This window comes from Varanus komodoensis, unplaced genomic scaffold (assembly GCF_004798865.1).
Source record: "Varanus komodoensis strain SLA01 unplaced genomic scaffold, ASM479886v1 scaffold1, whole genome shotgun sequence".
NCBI classification, from domain to species: Eukaryota; Metazoa; Chordata; class Lepidosauria; order Squamata; family Varanidae; genus Varanus; species Varanus komodoensis.
Genome location: NW_025335268.1, coordinates 123,437,024 through 123,459,717, shown reverse-complemented (window position 1 = coordinate 123,459,717; position 22,694 = coordinate 123,437,024). Strand labels below are relative to the sequence as shown.

At 39.0% G+C, this 22,694-nt stretch overlaps 1 long non-coding RNA gene across 1 annotated transcript; it reads right to left on the bottom strand.

Moving 5' to 3' along the window:
• Positions 1 to 252: 252 nt before the first annotated feature.
• Positions 253 to 8,755, bottom strand: LOC123030217. The gene is made up of 2 exons (XR_006416058.1): positions 7,818 to 8,755; positions 253 to 6,273 (listed from the first exon to the last, which is right to left on the bottom strand). It is a non-coding gene; the product is annotated as an uncharacterized LOC123030217 (long non-coding RNA).
• Between the last annotated feature and the right edge of the window lie 13,939 nt (positions 8,756 to 22,694).

The window sequence follows — 22,694 nt, the reverse complement described above, 5'->3', positions numbered from 1 at the left end:
GGCCTCCTCCCCAGCATTCTTCCCCCAGTGTTTGGTGTTAAATTACAGTTGAGAAAACAGTGCTCTTTCTTCTGGTGTATTTATGCTATTCTGCTATTGCGCAGCTCCACCTAGCGGCTGTGCACTGGCAAAGCAGGAAAGAAAGCTTTTTCTGTAGTGCTTGGGTCTCAGTGTTGGAATGAAATCGAAAGCAGACATCACAATTATCAACTTTGTGCAGAAAAGATAACTCTAAGTAAGAAAAATCAGGGATATTTGTAAAGCATATTTATTAAAATACATTTTCCCTCTCCAAGAGCTAGACACATATTAATATTCAGTGATTAAAGGTGTTCAGGCCTGTCCTACCATTGGACAGAGTCAGAAAGCCACATCAGGCAGCTGATTTTGGGTATTGAGAAGTGGCAGTCAATAGTTAATTACTTAATTTATTCTTATTACATTTGCACTTATTACAAACATGCAAATCAATTACACCCTGATGGAATCTAGAGATGGTAAAACAAGAAACAGAAAGGTTACGGGTACAAAGCTGCAGAGAATTGTCCATTTCTGAGCCCTTTGATTTTATTTGGCTTAGATAAGACATGCAGTAGTATCTGCACTGAATTGTTTTCACCATCACCTCTGGCACTCTTTCTATGTCATCCCCTTTTCTTTGATCAAGACAAATTTACACATTCAGAAAGACTTATTTCACAGAATGTTTCCCTAAAACTAGGATACAGTTGCAAGACTGACATCAAAGCATCAAAGCTTGGATACATACTCACCAAATAATACACATTGTATCTATATTTCAAGTACAGGCACACCTAGTAAGACCTTTTACACAACTAGAAACTACTATTAGGTTTGGCCTCCAAAACTGGGTATTATTTCCATACGTGGCGGCAGAACAAATTGATTCTGGAGCCTGGTATTTCAAGAAGCAAGGAAAAATCACAAATAAATGCATATGTGTAATGACAGCCTTGTGTTCATGTGATAATCAACACTCATATTATAAAATGCACTTAACATTTTTGGATGGCAGCAAGATCGGAAGCAGGAAGGTATTGGAGAAATGAAAAGAATGGTAGGATAGAATGTGGGTAATTGATAATTTACGCTGTGGTTGTATAAACCATTCAATCACATGTGAACAGGGCACACTGCTTTCCATGTGTATGAAAAGATACACATATTGATGAAACACAATCCTGGCTGAAAAATGAGGCTGACTGTTACATATAAAACCTGTGTTTCACAGGTTTCTATGTCCTAACATACAGGTTTCTTCCCTTTATGTATAGTGACACCTTTATATCATTGAGGCCTGAGGCTGATGCTTATGAAGCTTTTTTTGGATAATGAAAATCAATAGAAATGTTTTTAAAAAATAAACGTTGTATGTCATGAGATATGTTATTAACAATCAACAGGATATTGATAGACTGGGATAAAATTCAATGAACTGAACTCAGCAGATCTTACTTGTAAAGACGCATGTCTAAAATTGTGCTGTATTGCCAGGTGCTGCTGCTGAAGAAATGACTACTTCGGCTGAAAGAGGTTGCCCATCCCAGTAACATCCCTCCAAACAAGACTTAGGAACCCTAAACGTAGTGTTGTTTAGACAGCCTCTGTGTAAAGATTTGCTGGTTTGTCTTTCTGATTTCTTTAATTTGACTGTTCTGAGGACAGAGATGTCAAAATTATACCCCAAATTTCACTCATGGGGGAATCACATGTTTAGGGTAGGGAATTACATAGCTGAGGTGCCCCCTTAAAAATTTAACAGCTTGTATCCAACTTTATACTAGCAGAAATGGTAGAAGAGGTGGCATTTGTACAAGTAGTGACCAACAAGCACAAGAACACCTGGCCTAGTGAAGATCCAATCAAAGTATTGCACCTGACCCTTCTAGAAAGATGAAAATGCAGTTTCTACAAATGATAAAAGCATTGTGCTAATGGAATGACCACATTGGATACAGTCCATTGAATTGTTTTTAATAAATTATTGGACAGGAAAAAGCTGAATGACTATTCTATATGAAAAACATGGGATAATTTTAGTACAGAAACACAACATTTTAAAATGACATTTGTTATGTTTTGCTGCTTTATCATTTGGATTTCTAATCATGGAGAGTTGCTGAGTCCAATTTTTATGGAGGGGCTCAAATAGTGAGAGGATGTATGCACACACACACACACACACACACACATGTGCACACCTGTGTACTGGAATGGAAGAAATGCTTTAGAGAGAAGTAGTTATCACTTTTTGCACAAAACCATGGTAGTTTCAGAAGTTCCTACTACATCATTATTTCCCCCCAAACAACCTTATATGAACCTAGTTACACAGAAAGGCAATATCTTATTGTAAGGCGATAACTGGCCTTACAGACTCCTGGACTTGCCAAAGGAATTTTAATTGCCTGGGATATTCAGGTAATGTTCCGCAGTGGGAGCTAATTGTAAGAAGATTGCATTACAACTCAGAGAAGCAGGTAAGGGTTATACCGTTTTTCTTCTGTACCAGTAATGTTGTCATCTATTTCCTTGTGTGCAGAGGAACAATAGAAGCTGCAGTTCTGAATCAGGGAATAAGGCAGGCTGAGAGAGGCACAGAGAGGGCTGAGCTGAGGAGAGGGCATTTGGGGATATGCTGGTACTTCTCTGGAAATCCGGCGAGGGGCAATGACACTTGCTTTGCTGGAATGTTTCTGTTGTCTGCCTCCCGCTGGACTCAGGCTGCATATTAGTATATACATTCAAATATTACAAGTTGCCACAGGTCCTCAGTGATTTCATTCCATACAAAACCAAAGCCAGGTAAGTGCTGCACCTTGAAACATTTTGCCACTCAGCAAAATGGGGCACACTTGGCACTAATGTCAAGACAGGTTCAAAGGATCCTATTTTACGGTAAGAAAAAAATTGTGTGACAGAAGAACTTCATGGAGTGCCACAAGGCTCATTAAGCATAACGCAACCTCAGTGTGGCTGTCTTTACTAATGGCTGTACAAATCCTTTCTACAGATACCATGTGTCCAATTTTAAAGCTCATCCCCAGTGCTAGGACAATTTTACATTTGCCATATATTTAGATGAATTGGCATGCTAGGGAGTTATCCACACTAATCCCCGTTTCTGAGCTGCGGAACTACTGCTCCCAGGAACCAGCGCTCTGGATTACAGGTCTCAGTAAGAAACACTGCGCAGAACAAGTGGCAGTGATAACTGTCATTGCTTCTTATACGTAGTAACAGTTAGAAGAAGCTGATTCAGGAACCCCCTCTATTTTTAGTATTACAATAGAGGCCAGAGGAGCCAACTGCATTTCGGACCCCACCTTGATACTGGACAGGCAGAGTGGAAAATAGCTGCAGTGTGCAGAATAACTAAACAAGGGAACCAGAAAATCATACAATAGGAAATTAGCCAACCCCATGGCCTTATCAATGGTGCAGCTAGATTTGCACCCTGAGGCCACCAGGGCCTCGCCAAATGACCCTCCGCTCCATTTTATAGCTATATTCATGATGGTGCTATGACTTGAGTCTAAAATGTGAAACTGCATGTGCTCAGTTTGTACCTTTTCCATAGTGCTTGGTGGTTTTTTTGTTCTAACATATCAGGAATATAGAAACAGATGCAAAGCATGAACTGGTAGTGAGTGGGAGATAAGAAAAGTTACTTACATGCTATACAAATACAGTGAGATACATGGCTAACACATTCTCCCACCCCTCCCTAAAGCATATCCAGGTACTAAAGTGATTGAGTGGCACCACCGAATGCCACATCCCACATCTGTTGTTATCTGCTGTCAAATCATCTCCAACTCTGGCAACCATATGAATGAAAGCTTCCCAAAGTATCCTATCCATGACATCCCTGAGGTGTCCTAGCTTTCGTTTAGGTGTTCTAAATTAAGGCTATGGCTTCCTTTATGAGGTCAGTCCATCCCTTCTTCGGTTTTCCTTTACTTCTTCTGCCTTCAACCTCCCCTAGCATGATGGTTTTTTCCATATGTGGCTGTTGTGAGGTAGGCAGGGGGTATCAAGAAACAGCAGAAACAAAGATATACAAAGAAATGCATTTACAATATTCAGTTGCATTATTTTTGAAAACTATCATAGGGTAGGTAGCCAGCAACACTGTATGTGTTGACTTAGGCCGCTATAGGGGAGTTATTTTGTTCTGCTTACTGATCCAACCTTCCCTTTTAATTATTATTTTTAATTGTTCGGGTTTTTCAGGCACATACCACAGTTTGAGGGAAGAAGGGGTCCAGACAAGCAAATATAAGAGAAATGCCAACTGTAAGGCAGAGAAAAAGTGGTGTTCAGCTGGCAGGGGAAAAGAATCATTTAATGGGCAAAGGATATATTTAATTTTGTTCTCTTTCCTGATCCCCTAATAATATATTTACTTGATAAATTTAGTCCTGGAATTTAATGCTCCTATGCATTTTGGAGTTTCTTCAGGGAAGGCATATATTTTAGTGGCAAGATCTGTGCAAATCAGCAGAAAGAGAACTGATCTAAACATAACAATATATTTTTCTCACTTAGTCACACAGTTAAAACATTCAAATGGTATAACATAGTGAGTGTGTGTGGGGTGGTGTGTGGTGGGAGGAGAGCAATGTGCTTTGCAAAGACCATTTCACAGAGTGGGATGGAACTCAAGATGTCATGGTTAAAGAAAAAAGAACAGAAAAAGAAAATTGTCCTCATTATGGCAAGAAATCAGGTGCTTTGAATCCTGGTTTCATGCACATTCCTAGGGAAAAAGATGTCACAGCTGTGCTTTTCCCTATGGCTTGGTATCAAAGCACCATTGTTCATGACCAGCATATCTGATTGAATGTCTTAGAATTCCAGCATTGGCAAAGCCAAAAAGTCTGAATACCGTTAATGCAGCTATTTAGAATGCAAATAAACGTGAGCCATTGTGTGATCCTAAGCTCACCTCAAAACAAAACAAAATTTTTTTTGGAGAAGTTCTAAAAGCTTCAGGTGCTGCTCTGGGGTATTAATAGAGACTGGCAAACTATAAAACAAAGAACAAAATAGCTCTTTGAAAAGTGGATGCTGTTTTCAGCTTTTGTGTAGTCCGAGTCCGGGGAGACACTGCCAAAACGATCCAGGGACATTTCCCAGAGAGAAAAATGGTGCCAGTCTTTCGTAAAATCTTTTCAGTTCCTCAAAGTGATAGCTTAACTGGGAGACAACCACCCTAAAACAAAACCACTGGATTAAATTAGCTGTTTGTATGCCTACAAAATGGCTGACAGGAAGCCATTTTGTCATTTAGATTTGCCTATAGGAAGGCTGCAACGATTTTTAAAATTCAATTCATGTGACAGATTTAAAAAAGCAACATGATTAGCAGCAAGAAATGTTTTTTAAAGCAATCCACATCTTTTAAAAAATTGTCATAGCTACAATATTAGCATATGCATGCAGAACAGTTTTCTAGATCATATTACCTAGAACCTTTCCCTTCTTTTCCTTTCTTTTAAGTTCACAATAGCATTTAAGAACCCTGTGCTTGCTTCAAAGAATGCCCTGTTGAAGTACGGGATTTCTTTCTTTCTCTCTTTTACAAGAGTGAGAAAACAAACCACAGAGATGCAGTGAAGCACTGGTTCCTTTCTAATCACAGCAAGAAAACAGCACATTTAAAATGATTAAAATTCACATCCACTTTGTGCCTTTCTTCAATGCAGCTAACAGCCATAATACATAATTATCATGAAATACGTACTGGTAAAAATATTCAGTCACCATTATACTATATTATGTATAAAGACAGCAAACATCAGCATTCTAGTTTTAATCTGATTTTATGATTTTGTAATGGCTTTATTTTTTTGCTTGCAGTTTTACCTTGGTTTTATTCTGTGCCATTTTTATTTTATTTTTTTTTACATTTGTACTTCATGTTTTTAATACATTGCACACTGCCCAGAAAACTTCGGTCACTGGGCATTTTAAACAGCCAGTAAATGCATCAATACATCAAAGTGCACAAAGTACAAAATAAGATCCAGGTTCTTATTATAGCAAGCGTCAATCCAAAGGCATCAGGAACATATTTTGATCTTTCTCTGGATAATGGAGATGAGCTGGGCCAGCCTGAGTAAAGGGGAAGTCTTAGGCTTGGACGCAGGCTGATTGTGACTCCACAAGAGTTTTGAGCAGGGAAAAAAATCAAGCTTGCTGATATTTGTTCATTTGCACTGAGCTGTCCTGAGGTCCTTTTGGATTCTGGGAAAAAAATGTAAAATGGAATGGGGTGGGGGAGGAAGGAGTTGCAACAGAACTTGCTAGGATCCCCTCCCCACAGTTCTTCTCCACCCCAGCTTTAAAAAAAAGAAATCAACTCTCTCAGGCGAAATACAACAGGACCTTTAAATCAATCCATCTTTATCATGTGATCACAGACCAAAACCTTTGGGGAAAAAACGCTTGGGACATCTCATGCTCCTGTGTCTTGTGACAGCAATGAAGTCACAGGCATAAGTACCAGTGGCATTTGTGCAAGAGCAAGAGAAATGCTTGGCAATAGCAAGAGAAATGCCATGGAAAAGAGAGGCAGTTTCTCAGCGACCAAGTTTGGCAGTTTGGGAGAAATGCAACAGAAACTCTACCTGGAGCAAGACATCAGGAACCCTTCAGCATGCAATTGACTATTGCATATGTATTGTACTAATAAATAATAGCTGGGAAGACCCATAGGAAATGTCTATTGCCATTCACATTTCTTGGAGGGAAAAAACCTAACTCCTGAAGCAGCTCAACAATCTGATTCCTCAGTTCTTGGGAAAAACATTCAATGCATTCAACCAGTGTAGTTCAGTCAAAATAAGAGTAGCACAAAGGCACAAATTTGCCTTAGTTATAATCCAAATTAGGAAAGCATTTCTCATTTATAAATGATTTAAAATCAGAAGCAATCATTCTCATAGGTGATAAAGAAATTGTTCTCCAGTTCACTGACCTATACTGCAATCACTTATAGACTACTCACATAAGTTTTATGGCACTTACACTAAAGAGGGTATAGGATTGCTGGTTTAATGTATTCTGGCCCCTTCTTTCATCACATTCAACAGCTTTTGTCATTCATATATTCATATAACTTTCTTGCATCATGCTTTTACTTTACTAATTCATCATAAATCATGTACAAACTATGTGAAAATGCAAATATAGTTGCAAATTACATACCATCTATACTTCCTATTCATGTAACTTCATGGTACCAATAAAGTTCAACATATTACATTCTATGCCATGGATAAAGCATAAGGCTTTTATAAACTGATACAGAAATTAATAATCATGACAGAAAGAATGTCTTAAAAGGTACCTTTCTGTATAGTGTATAGAAAATGTTCCTGTATTTTATGGATTTTGACTATTCTGGCAGCATTTCTTGATTAATATATATTAATTAACTATATATCATAATATAAAACTATCCTTATTCTAGAAAAACATAATTTTCTACTCTGTTTTCTCAAGTGTTAGTTACCTGTGATTTGCAGGAAAGTTATTGTCCAGATATGGAAGGGTAGGGAAGGTTTTTCTATATCATTTTTAAATACACTGCATTATATTCAAAACCAACAATTCAGATGATAGATGTATTCTGTACCACAACTGTAATTACTTTTGTTACAAATCCAGTACCATCTTTTTATCCATAGAAAAATAAATGTTATATATACACACTCACACGGACATCACTGATGCTAGTCCTAACTTATTCAGTACTTTAAAGTTAGCACCTTTTGAATGGTACTTACAAAACGGTAATGAACTAGTTCCTTCTCTAGCATCAGCTTGTTGTTACTATTAATGTTGCTTCAAATAACAGACACACAACCAACATTGCACTATTACAATGATGACGACTCTGAACCTGTATAGAGAGGCTCAGAAATGACGTCAAGGTCTTTTCTTGTACTTTACTTTAGGGCATGCACATATAACTGCAGGAATAGTTTCTTACAAGACTCACTCCACTCTTATATAAGCAACAATGAAACTATGGTACCTGACAAATAAAAGCACTGCTTTTAAAAAATTAACATTTTGCTTTTTTTGTGGTGAGTCCTTCTGAGGAAAATAAGTAGTCATCGATACATTGGTTACATTGGTCAACAGAGGTAGATGAATAAACATAACGACTCTTGGCACAAAATTATAATCAGATCCTGCTTTCGGAAATGAAAAGCAATAACGGAAGTGGGATAAGTTAAATCCTACCTATTGTATGGCCTGTCATTGACTAGCCACATACAATTCTTACAGTTCTACTGCTTAATGCAACATCAATTGATACAACATAAAAAATACAAGAAATATCATTTCCTTTAATACTGCAAACAAACCTTTCCAGCTGGTTCAAGACACAGCATCACAATCCTGCCTGGACCGAGTAAAGTTAAACCGATAACACAATAGCTCAGTTTGGCAATCCAGCCTATTTGCAACACTCGAAATATGCCAAAACTACCCACATGTGTCTCCAACTCTGGTTTTATTCCAAACTGGCTTTCTCGGTTGTGTTACAGATGGTGCCACGTAGAGATGAAAGAGTCAGGTTCAAATATGGCCGGAGATACCCCAAGAAGCCATGTCCCAGCCCTTTCGCTTCCCCTTCCTGACAGAAGATGAGTTGGCCAGGCAGCAGCCATTTTGCCTGCCTCAAATGAGGGAGAGAAAAAAAGGAGAAGGGAGGGGAAAGAAGGAAGCCAGGGGGGATGTGCATGTGTGTATAAGTTAGAAAGAAATAATCAGAGCTCCATAGAGATACACCTTCTCTGCGTGCTATTGAGGTAGAAGCCCACATGTGTCTCCAACTCTGGTTTTATTCCAAACTGGCTTTCTCGGTTGTGTTACAGATGGTGCCACGTAGAGATGAAAGAGTCAGGTTCAAATATGGCCGGAGATACCCCAAGAAGCCATGTCCCAGCCCTTTCGCTTCCCCTTCCTGACAGAAGATGAGTTGGCCAGGCAGCAGCCATTTTGCCTGCCTCAAATGAGGGAGAGAAAAAAAGGAGAAGGGAGGGGAAAGAAGGAAGCCAGGGGGGATGTGCATGTGTGTATAAGTTAGAAAGAAATAATCAGAGCTCCATAGAGATACACCTTCTCTGCGTGCTATTGAGGTAGAAGAGCTAAGCCTAAAAAGATCAGCGTCTGAGGTTTCTTATATGCTATTACTCACAAAGTTTGAATCTGCTGATCTTAAAGAGAAACACATCTTTCCTAGGACTAGCTTATTGCTGGCACAAGTCGAAGCATGACTCAGCTTGTACTCTTAGCCAAAAAGGGACACACACACACAAATTCTGAGGAAAAAATCCCAATGGGAAAAGAGCAGGGTAATGGAAACCACCTGGCAGTGTCAAACTGTATTGACCTTCCCCTGGTAGGAAACTGTACAAATTTTTCATTAAAGGCACAGTAAAGGTCTTCTCAACAGAAGGTTGTTTGACCATACAGACAATATGGGTCCTAGATGGCTTCTTGACATGGAGGCGTGCAAAGGAAAATTCAGCTAATTGTGTTTTGAAAAACATAAGTTCGCAATGTCTCTTGTAAATGTCTGTTTCTGATGCAGTAGTATGATCTATAGTTTGGTGTTGCTAGGTTGTTGTTTTATTGTCAGGTCCAGATCTTAAGAGCTAGTATATTCTGGAAAAATGCCTTATATTATTAGGCAGTTCCAATGATTCTATAATGACACATTGAAAGGAATTTCTAGGTGGAGACTTGTAAATGACAATCTGATATATCTGACATTTACAATACCCAGTCTGCAAATTTCTGTGCTGAACTCATGAAGCTCAACTGAACTGTTAACATCAGTTGGATGACACCAACCAGTGATGATAATGCTAACTCCTCATACTAGATTGTATCTTTTCCATTAAGTGGTCCTCCTGTTATATTTTACAAATAGCATTACTAGAGGAAGCAGCTATCTGGAAACTTTTTAACTTTCTATTGAGTGTAAATACATGAGTCCAAGTACCAGGAATACCACCACCAGTGGTGGTGGCATTGTCATCATGACCTTCATCACCAGTCAGTAATTGTCCATTCCAAATCAAGACAAACGGATGTTGTCATAGCTGGTAAGCAGCATGAAATCCATGTTGTTCTGGCTAAGCAACCCTTAATAAATATTTGTGGCAATGAAGAAGTGCATGTCACTGAGAGCAGTGAAATGTGCATTGATAGCATCTGCATTCATATGTACATCTGAATTATGCCAGTTCAGAGAACGATATCCACACATAGAAGATGTTTCTATGTGCAGATCTCCCTCTTGAAATTGAAGTGTTTAAGAATAAAAGGTAACAAAGAGTTCTACAAAATGTGATTTTGAATACTCTGTAAATTTGTATCTGTAAGGAAGGATCATAAATAAATAAAGTCCCTTAGATGAAACCAAAAAAGGTAGATTCCCAGCCACATAATGGGATTTACTCTTCTTGTGCTCCATCTTGTACACCTATACTGCCCAGATCTGCTCTGGAGGGTCATTCATTTGGTGGGACACATGGCTGTACTGAGTAAGAGGTGCTGTTTTGCCCGTAGTTGGACACAAATGAAAGCATTACCCTCCACCACAAAGAAATGTTGTGATTACTGTGTGGATTATACACAGAAGAGTTGTAGAACTTTACTGTTGACAGTGAAGAAATTGTGAAAGATTTTACATGCTGTGGCTCAGTCATCAGTTCAAATGGGGACTGCAGCTAATAAATAAGAAGACAACTGAGACATGGAAGGGCAGCAATGAAGAAACTAGAAATGATGATCAAGCATAAGGATGTTTGACCAAGGCCAAGGTCCTGCACACTATTGTGTTCCTTGTCACTATGTATGGGATCAAAAGCCGGACAGTGAAGAACTGTCCAAAGCCCTTGGTGATTGGGCAGTATAAAAAAACAAATACATAAGAAAAATGACAGGAAGAAAATTGATGTGTTTGAAACATGATCCTGGAGGAGAGTTTTTGAATACCCTAGACTGACAGAAAGATGAGCAGGTGGGTCCTAGATCAAATCAAGCCAGAACTATTGCTGCAAGCAAAAATGAGAAACCTAAATTCTCATAGTTTGGGCATATCATGAGAAGGTAAAGAAAGGAAAGCAAAGGCAGAAGAGGAAGACCAACTGTGAGATGAATTGATTCCATAAAGGAAGCCACATCAAGAGCTGAGCGAGACTGTCAAAGGCAGGACAGCATTCATTCATAGGGTCACCGTAAATCAGAAAGCACTGGATGGCACATAACAAAATATTAAAATATCTTATGAAAATAATATTGGTAGAAACTGGCGGTGAAAATAGGTAGATGTAGTTTTTTATGCATATGGTGGGATTTCAAGCATGGTGGTCTATCAAGTGAATATATATTTGCTTTAAAATGGATATTCTTGGATTTAAAATATCATCAATGCTATTGGTGATCTTTCTGAGTTATCTGAAGTGAAATGCTACGAAAAAGTGTGCAATTAATGGCTCAAATCTGTTGCAAAACAAGCCGCTACTACCAAGGACATCCAATGTAAAGCTGTTTATATTGATGAACAAGTTGATGTATTTAAAGCTATTAAGAAACAAACTGCACAGCAGTCTCATAACTGAACCAATGAGAAGACTTTTAAATGACGTCAGAGTTGTTCTATCAAGGATTTAATTATTATTAATGTAGCAGTATTTTAATTTATGTGTGTTAATAAACTATGAATTAAAAAGACATGTCTATGTTATGATCCTCTGACTAATCTGAAGACAGATCTCTAAAAGGCTTGATGAAGTAGCTCTTTTATACTATTTCACCATTAGGAGATTACTTATTTCATTTTTTGCAAAGACATTTCCTGAGCCAGAAATGTTTTATAGCTAATAGTGGAAGATGTGAGCTCCAGTGTTTATCACAGTAGTGTGACAACATAACCCAGATTAACTCTTAGTGTAGATTACGCAGCAGGACTAGAAGTCAGACATAAGATATAATGTTCCAGAGCTAGAAATGCTTGAAAATCTGTTTCTTGGTAGAATGGGATCAAGCAGTGCGCTAAGGCTGGAAGTTTTAGTAAAAAATTAGAGGATTCAAAGGTCATTCTGGAAGCAAGCACCTGAGACAGCCAGTCTATAATGGTCTTCCATGGAGTGTGTTAAAGCAAAGACAATAAAGAAAGCCTCCGTAGGGTTGCAGAGATGGATGTGCCCTTGTTAGGAAGAGGTCAGGCCTCATTGATCTCCTTTTGGCCAGACCAACTAGGCTTAGCTAATTGTGATCAGAGGTAGGCAAGGGCTATGCCCCACCTAGCATACACAAATGCAGCTAGTCTTACAAGCAATGCTGTTGTTCAGATGGCTTCCCTAGTTCATCCCAAGAAATTTGCTGAAATTTCCACTTCAGAAGTCACAGTTAAATCAGCTGATAGCAAGAATCTGTATGTTGGTTACATAAATTTGTATGCCTTAACTGTGCAGATTACATAGAGAACAGTTCCAATACAACCCTCTTAATTTTCTTTTCACACATACAGTAGTATGGAGAATATACATTGTGTGAAGTTTAAGAAGGGCTACATACAGTTGCTAAATTTGCTTTTAGATGTATCTGAGTATCTGTACTGTATCCTGATATGTTTGTACGTATATAGGTTTTGTAATGCATTTGTAAGGTTTTAATCTTTGTAAACAGTCCAGAGAGCTTCAGCTTTCATGCGGTACAGAAATGTAATAAAATGAAAATGAAAGAATTAGGACAGATCATTAAAAGTTTCCCTTGCCAGTCATACATATAGTAGGGCAATAAAAGAGAGGGCGGGAGGGAGAATGAGATTCAAGGTGTGCTCATGTTTACCCCTTGCTTAATTAAATGTCTTGCAATACTATGAACCCAAATGTTATATAGTAGGTCAGGGTATGCCACATAGATGGTAATCCAAGAGCCTTTTTATCTTTTCTGTTTTCACCAGGAAGAATTATCATTCTCTGTAATAAAGATATGAAATGCACACAAGTATTTTTCTTGCTGCAAGTACGTTAACCAGGTTGTTTGCGGGCATTACTGTATGATTGGTGTAACTGCACGTGTGATGTCAATGGTAAGAATGGAATGCTTACTCTGTATTTCATACCTTGGTATCAATGTCTATGTAGAGTGCTCATCTGTGGAGGAACCAGAGCCACAAAGTTGCTGGTCTGATCTAAGGAACTCGCAGAATCTCAGTGTGGACGAATCTATTTTAGTGCTTCCCTTTCCATTCTCCAGTTTGGTTCATTTGAAGTGGTGAGGGTTTTTTTTAATGTTTACACAAAATCTTGCAAGTATCTTTATGCAAATTTCTTCTAACTGGTGTTTTTGCCCAATGCATACATTTTTGCAAGCAGTTTTCCAAATATAATGCATTTTAAATGATTTATATGCATTTTCATATACATATTTTGACTAGAAAAATCTATTAAAAAATTTGGAAAAGTACAAATTGCAAACGGTAGATGAATTTTGGTTCACATAGTTTGAAAGCATGAAATTAGGTAACTTCTCAACAAAATTTGGATTGAATGAATTTCTCCCCCATCTCTAACAGTATTCCAAATTCCATTCCTTTCAATGAGAGATAGTCCACTTTCCTTTAAGATAGGTAGCAATTTCCAGAGATAGCTGGGAGCGCAGCAGTTCAGTGGCTAAAGCACATGATTATTCCAAACATCAGTACATATTGACTCCTTCTGGTTTTTCCACATGTAAATGGACTTTTGAAGTGTCCAGTCAGAGCCAAATAAGCCTGCGCATGTTGGGTAGATCATTCTGGTGTGTATGTTGGACATACAAATTTGTGCACCATAACAGTGCATGCTATATAACTTGAGACTAATTCTAATACAAACTTCTCATTTCTCTTTTCTTACATAAAGCAGCATGGAGAACATTGATCATTTCAAGTTGTACAAGTGCCACACACCGTTTAGGTACATATGAAGCAATTGTGGAATATTGTTAGCATATTAATATAGAAGCAGAACAAGGCTATAATTATTCATCCTGAGCCAGCGTGAGATGTAGACAACCATGGGTAGCATCTGCCATGAGACCATCTCTCCATTTTTTCTTTCCAGAAGATTAAGGCCAAAGGCAGTTAATCACAATCTTTTATTGAATTAGACTGGTCATTCAGGGCTGGCTTTACAATACAGGCAGGGTGAGCAATATAAAAATCATTAACAAGATACATCTATTAAAGTTAATGATCTCTTTAGTTTGTGGAGTTAATTCTGGATCATGTGAGACACTGATTCCAAAGGAAAGGACAACCTTGTCCTCCTCCAACCAAAGCTGGCTCCATCCTCAGGGAGGTTCATTGTTTGTGGGCCAGACAGCAGGAATTCCAAAAATTACTAAATTGGTCCACTCGTCTGATTTGACAACAAACCACTGGGCTGATAAATGCACCCCTCCCTCCTCCACCCCTCCCTGCTTACTATCTGGGGTACTTGGATTCTCACCAGCCACATGGCTTAACTCGCAGCTTGTTAACCTTGGAATTTCTGCTACACATTCTGATCCCACCTCTTCCTCCAATTCAGATTCAAAGTCTGAAACTTCTATCTTGGAAAGCTGTATTTTGGAAGTAGGCCCAACCCTACAGCATCCTTTACATCCTTTTAATGAATAGACAAAGTGGGGAATTATGAATGAAAGTCCAAATAGGGCTTGAGAGGAACTCATGGTCATATTTAGGACCTCTTTTCTACTCACCATGTTTTGTGAAATCAGCATGACTGAGTCAAGAAGTTATTTGCTTAGACCTGTTGGTATTACAGGTGCAAGAATGTGCACAAATAAATATATACATAAAGATGTGCATACCAAAGAGAATGCTCATGTATCAAAGAGAGAAAATGCAAACAATTGTTTTTCAAAATAATGAATCAGAATTCAGGAAGCAGCCTTAAAGGCTGATGGTGAGTTTACTGTAAGATATGGTGGTTTAGAGTAATAGTGCCACTTTGTTACTCAAGTGAAATAATCATTTTATAAAATATATTCAAATTGTGCCACTTGGGTTCCATGGAAAAACAAAGAAACAGCAAGACAGCTTTGTAGAAAAAGTGGTATGTTAAATGGAGCAAAATCAATGGAACATGAAATACTGTCTCAACAAAGTATAGCCTGAAGATACAGAGGAACCAGAATCTAATGTTCACCTTGCCATCAGCTGCCAGAAATCAAGACAGGCATCTGTAGGCATTCTACACATCACCACATTGTTGTGATAAATGAGCATAATTGGCATTGGAAAGCAGTACTGCAATGACTATATTTGAAATCATGTTTTACCTGTAAGCTATTTAGAATGCACAAACTGAAAGAAAAACAATGTAATTCTTAATAGAAACCCCTTTTAAAAGCTTCTCAAAACCTATATATAAGAACAAGCAATAATTGTATAAATAATTATATATTCAATTTTGGAATTAATTGCATGTAAGACTCCACTCATATTATTGTCCCCAGTGTGCTGCCTCAATCCCTTGCATTCAAATATATTTTTTCTCATAGCAGATAGATTGTGGCTAGCACTCTTATGAGAAGCTAATGGCCCAATTATACAATCCTCCACTTTACTGCTAACACTCCTAGAACTGAGCTTAAAAATCTCTGGTTTTGCACAAAGGGTGGTCTTGAACGGTACCAAGTTCTGTGTTTCTCTCAGTCTAACTACAGTTACGATATTTCTGCACCAAAAGTCATCCCCTACACAGAAGGATTGCACAAATGAGCTGGTACAGTACTTGGAGTTACATGAGCAATGGCAGCCTCTTTGCACTATTTTCTAAGGGCTGCTTTGGCATCCTGGACCAGTCCTAGGCACAAGCACAAAATTGCCTTTTGCTGTACTAAAAGAATTGTCAGGTAGATGGGGCTGTACTGCATGACTTCGCTGCTTTTGATCAGCTTGCCATTCCACTTTAGTTCTAGTAGTTGGTAGTTTCAAAAGAGCATTTACACTCCCACTGCTAAGCTGATTAATAGGACTAAGCTGGCTAGGTGTTGTTAAGGATGTTTTAGCTATAGGGTTTCCTGTCCCACTGCCGAAGATTGAACTTGATAACCAGTGGAGTCCTTTACACACATTAATTCATTGTGGAAGTAGAGGAAGAATGAAAAATGCATGCAGAACGAATGAAAGGCCTATAAAATGTGAAGACTAAAATTAGGAGTGTACAAGGAAAATAGTTTTATTTTGTTACTTCATATGTTTCCTTTACTAAAACCTGCTTTTGCACATTTTTCATTTGTTCCAATAACATTTGTTCCATAATGTATTCATTACACTCACATTTAGTTTGTTCTTCTTATTTGAGTCTTTTTTAAATAGATACGCTTTTCTACCTATGGAAGGAGAGGCTCGTATCTGCGGCTGTACGTAGTAACCCACTCTTTATTTATTCAGAATCCCTTGCATGTTCTGGAGTATTCTGGGAGAGAAGAAATGTCAGCTGTCACAGAAAAGATGCCTCCTCTGACTAGCAGCTGCCACCTTCCTCTCCCAGAATGCCCTAGAATTCCACATCTGGGATTTGCCAGTGAATAAGAAGGTGGCAGCTGCCAGGAATGGCCCTGCTGCCACCCAGAGAAAGAAAGCACTCCCACTGCCTGATACGAAGGGGTAGAACCTCGAACACATGGGAGCCCTGCATCAGCTTTGCAGCATTCACTCTCTTCATTTGCATTCATTCAAAACAAACAAAAACCAAAGCAGAGTGGCTCACATTTTCATTTGTTCTAATATGAACACACCTCCCTAGAAGTACAATAGCATTCCCCAACCCTCGAAAGACACATTAAGCTTGTCCAATTAGCTGGAAGAAGACAGAAAGTTCTGCAGCATCTTAAATACTCATTGTAGTATGAACTTGTGTAGGCTGAAACTTAAGGAAATGTTGTAAGTGTGCGTACCTGTAGGATAAACTTTTCTTTCTTGTAAGAAAGAACAGCTTATTCAATGTGGTGTGACAACAAACTGGAAATACGGAAATCATCTAAATGCTAAATGGAATTTTAGGATGTAAGGAAGCACAGACTTTGATGTTAATATTGTGAGTGAATTTTAAAAGGGTGTTGTCTCCAGATCAAATTAAAGACTTATATGTCTCGGGCACTATCCGCTCATTTACCAAAAGAACATAAAGTCTGCTCAATTTTCCTCTTGTCACCTATTGAAAGGTATAAAAAATGACACACTTTGATGCTATCATTTGGTATGGGCTCTTCTAAATTATTATTAAAATTTAATTTTTAAAATTATTATTACATTGCAGTGTAACAACAACATTAGACACATCAAGAGGCAAACTTGTTTTGGTTCTATATACACAATAAATGGGTCTACAGCTAGTAAACATGATGGTGTGTCTAACACTGCCAATTGAAAGCTCCTCATCAGCAACTCCATTGCTCAAAAGTTTAAGAGGTGAAAATCAGGGCATCTGGAATAGTTCTGCACAGAGCTATGGAAATCTACTGCAATCAGTGGAAGTACTTCAGGTGTACATAAGGTGAGGTGGTAAAGTAAATGATCCATCAGCTTTGTTGAATTTCGTTTCCCATACAGGAAACTGGGCCTAATGCCCAAAGTGGTAGCCAGTGAGAATATGATCAACAAGCTTTGATTTTGCCAGCTTTCCCCAACCTGCTGCAATCCAGATGTATTGGACAACACCTCTCAGGACTAGCTGGATGGCTGAGAACAATGAAAGCTGCAATACAATACATCTAAAGGAAACTAGAGTAAGTAAGGGTGATGTATATACTAGGTAGGAACTTCTTAGAAGGTCATACAAAACATTTGTACAATTTAGGAGTTACATTCTCTTGCCAGAATCTGTAACTATTAACTTCATGAGGAAGAGAGTGTCCAAAAAACCCATCGTTATTAAGTACCAGAGCCTTAGCTGAAAACAGTGTACGGCAGAACTGTATTATCTTCCAGTAGGTTCACTTGCTTATTACCAATGAAGATTCTGGATCATGAACAGAGCACTTATGTTTGGAACAGAAATGCAAACATTTGTGTAAGCCAGGTAGCTTTGTAGGAAGCTATATGGAAAGATATAGGCTTGCATGCATTTGTGCTTTGGCTGATATGCTATTCTTCAATCCTCCACTTCGGAGGCAGTGACTAAATTAGAAGCAGCTCCCTACCGTGCAAGTCATGTATCCTTTCTTTACAATTCTGTGTATGCTCATAGTCATTTGCATTACTGCTAAGGCTCCTCCACAGCAAAGATGCAGCACTGAAAGTGCCTTGGGAAGTCATACTAAGGAAGGCTATTGGAGAAAATGGAAGAAAGCAGAAAAGGGAAGTAGAAAAGGTTAAAACTGACACAGGCTGGGGACAAAGATTAGGAAAGAAAAAATTCAGTGGACATGAGTCTGTAAGAGGACAGAAGGGGAAAGGGTAAGTTTGGTTCTAAGAACGACGTGCACAAGAAAGGACAAAAAAGATTGTGCAGAAAAATAAAGAATAATTAAAAAAAACTAGTAAAGGATAGCGGCACACATGGCAAGAGCAGAAACCAGCTTCCTGCTCTCGTCAACAAGCCAAGTGCCAGTGGCCAGGGCAAAATTTAAGTTGCTGGAGACACCCAGGTTTTTGCACCCTCTGGAGTAACGTCCAGGGAAAAATGGCACAGTCAAGTTAGAAAATGAGTCATGTCTGTATAGCTGAATAGTAGGCATGGCGCAAGACTTCGGCGGAAGGCAAAATAAGAACTCCCCTCATCAAAATGTCTGACTTCACTCTGACTTTTCTGTATACTGGGCCTGGCTTACAATGGGACTTATATTTCACCTCTGTGGATACCATGTTATCGACATTTTGCCATACTTTCCCTAACCAATTCAATTTCTTAGGCTTTTTGAGCATTACTAAATGTTAAATAAACCCATCCCTGGCGGGTTTGCAAGCAATCAGGATGAATGCTCAAAAGCACAATTGATGATTTGGGATCATTGCTGATCACTGGAAAGGGATGATTACTGAAAATACTTGGTGGGGAGTAACTGAAAAAAGCATGCATCATTGGAATAAGGGTGTTTGTATGGATTTTTTATTACGAATGGATGATGAGAATTCTAGTCATGCACCTTGTTTCCAGCTGGATGTCAGCACCTTTGTGACTTGTTTGTAAAGCTCTGTAAAAGTCTATAAAGATCATCATGCAATATTTTTATGTGCTCAAAAAGATTTCATTAAGCATGATTTCAGCATGATTTTAAAATTATTTAACACAATAGGTTTTAGGTCTTAGGGAGAGTTTGAGTAGGGTGGCAGAGGATAGGTGTGTGCATTGCAAAGCAGATTCACATTCCGACAGAGAAATTATTTTAAAACATTGCAAGCCACACAGAGACTATTGGATAGGATAGGGTACACATTTAAACAAATTTTAAAAAATAATCACATTTATATTAAGATAACTGGAGTTGTGTGCACACTCAAGTATGGCAAGAGTGATGAATTGTGTTCTCTGGCATAACTTATGGTTGAGGGCATTAAAACACACACCACAAGCTAGTTCCTGCTTCCACTCAAGCTGTGTGAAGAACTAGACAATCAAGGTACAAAATGGTGGATTTATAGCAAATGCCCAATCCGTGAACCTAGTGCAGCAAGCTGGGTTCACAAAAGAGAATGTTGTATTTCTGTCAATACCCTCATCAGCATTTTGTTTTAATCCGTAAGGGTAAAACTAAATCAACACAAAACCAAACCAAGCTGCATTCAAAACCAAGTACAGAGAAATCTAGGTATCTATAACCTCACCACCTCATTCTGCTAGCTCTTAAACACAATCCACCGAGTCAAAACCAGTATACCTGAGGTTCAAGGGGTTTTGATGCCGATGAGTTATTGTCAAGATTACAGACAGGAGGGGATGGTTCTACATTTTGAGAAGAAGGGGTTTATTTTCAGCTTAGGTAGTAAGTCCTCTTCTATCTTCAGTGCCAGCGCTCTCTGTGGTAGTGGAAAGTGGGCAATCAAGAAAAATGAGCAAAAGGCCCAGCTCTCATAGAGCTTGAGAAGTCAGGTTCAGTGGCTGATTAAAGCACTAGCTGAAGCTACTGTGCTGTTGGATTGCACATGATCTGTTGCTTTGCTTTCCAGACATGCATTTAGCAAGCTATGCTAATGTTTCTGTTTACTGTTGCAAGGGGTAAGAATGGGATCGCCACCCATTTGCAGGGCTTTGTTAATAACAAAACATTTACAAGTAAGCTGTTGCATGTAGGAGGAATCTGTTACTCTCAGGGAAACAATATTCTTTTGTTTTAGACAACAGAGGCCTAAATTAAGTTTGACATAAAGAGGCCAGATTTTCAGACACATGGCAAAACCCCTAAGCCCCATTCCATCAGTGTAAGTCGTGAGGGACTCAGTTTTGCTGTGGCATGGCCCATCAAAGTTTACAGCAGTGGCTATTGGAGGGAGGAGCTAATATTAAGAAAGGACAAGCATTCAAAATGAAGCAAGGTGAACACTTCGAAAAAGCATCCACTTCACTCCATGATGCATCTGGACTTCTCCGTATAAAGACCAAGCGATGATGCCATCTTCCAAAACCTGCAAAATACCAAAACTCTACCTAATGCTAACGAAATTATCTTTCCTGCAATTCCTAAGCCCCAAGCATGTGTCAACGAAGCAAAAATAAAAAAGGACAAAACATACTTTTGCATCTAGCTGATAGACATAGAACAGTTTGTAAATAGTTAACCTTTGCAAAATTCCAAGATGAGGATAACATGGCCGAAATCTCCTTTTTGAAAGCAGCATAGAAAATCCTCCCGAATTATTTCCCCAAGGGAATAAAGATTCCTTTATTCCTCTGTCACTCCAGTTCTTCCAAATTTCATGTTTTTGAAAAGGGATGTTCCTTGCCACGTCTTTTTACATTGCAAAGCCAGACTATCTATACATACTTACTTAGGGCTGCCATGTTGAATTGTAAGTCTGATATGATTCAACACTTTCCTTTCTCCTGCGTAATGGCAAAAAAATAAAAAAAATAAAAATAAAAAATAACCCCCCCACAAACACCCCAATCTCCCAAAAACCCATAATCAAAGTAATTTCAGAACCAGAAGAAAAACCTCATCTATGAGTGGGCAGGTAAACCAGATAATAAAATCTACTATCTAGTTTGTTGTTCTTGTTGGTTTTTTTAAAAAAGAAATCGGCTATTTTAGCACCACGAAAGCGGGAAGGTTGGGGCAGGACATCGCAAGTAGCAAGTGCCAGAACATTTGGACAAATAAAATGGCATTTCCAAACATTTTTAAAAGAGCTACATTTGATTTCGTACCAGAAAGAGATGTGCCGAGAAGGAGAAGGGTTTTGTTGCTCAGTAGCCGCTGGCTTTAGTTCCGATTATCTGGACAATCATCAGGAATGGTTTCTTTTTTTCGAGAAAGGCCAGTTTGTGTGAGACAGCTTCCCCCCCTCTCTTGCGTTCCCTTTTCCTTCTCATAGCAGCTCAATGCCAAGAAATGGGCGGTGCCTGCATGCCAGGCTTCATCCGAATGAGACGCCAAGGCCGACAAGAGGCTGGCACAAAGGGAAGCTGGCAAGAATTCCAGCACTTGGAACCATTGGTTGGCGTTCCCCTGGGATGGTCCCCCATTATTAACACGGTCTTTTAAAAATACTTTTTAAAAAGCCACATTCCATTGACTTTTCGGGAGCTCGTGCACAAAAAGTTTCTCAGTCTTTTGTGAAAACGAAAACAAGAACTCTGCTTGATTTTGATCAACACAGGTTAAAACAAATGACTAATTTTCCCCATCTCCCCACACTATCAGCTCCTTGTACGCATGTAAAATAAATCTTGGTTCCTATTTTCCTGAACTTGAGATGTTGGAGGCAGCGGACTTCTTTAATACAGCCAAAAAGATACAGGGCGAAAGAACAACCACCACCAAACCAAAAATGAAAAAAAAAAAATCCACCTCCCCACCCCATCACAGTTATGTAAGAAGCATTTTGCTTTTGTGAAATGCCTCACTTGCCGACTGAAAAATGGAACTAACAACAGTAATGGAGGCAAGTGAGGATGGTTTAAAAACCAGCCAACCAACCACCGGGATATGTCAGAGAAGAGAAGCAACCCCCCCCCCACCAATTTTCCATTTTGTATGTGCCAGTCTTAGAGACAGAGGAAGAAAGAGAAAGGGGCAGAGTGAATAGCTGCCTCGCTCGGAAATGGGCCTACAGCCACTTCCCACTTTGGAAGCCTCAGCAATCATTCTCTCCCTCGTCGCTCTCTTCGCGTTCTCCCTGCCCACTCTGGCTTGGCTGCCAAGTCAGAGTTGGCACAGCTTCCCAGGCAGCGCGGAACAAAGCCGTCTCCCATCCCTGAGCAGGCACTGACAGTAAGCAAAGTGACAGGCGCATCTTCTGCATGTTAATCCTAACGGAGAGAAGATACTGACAAGAGAATCCAACCTCCCTCCACCCCCTACCAAATAAAATAAATTTATTTTTTTTTAAATTAAAAACCTCCATCAACCCTGCTTGAAAGGATCCTTTTAAAAATACAGCTGGCTGCAATAAGGATTGGAGGGGGGGGGGGGAGAAAAAA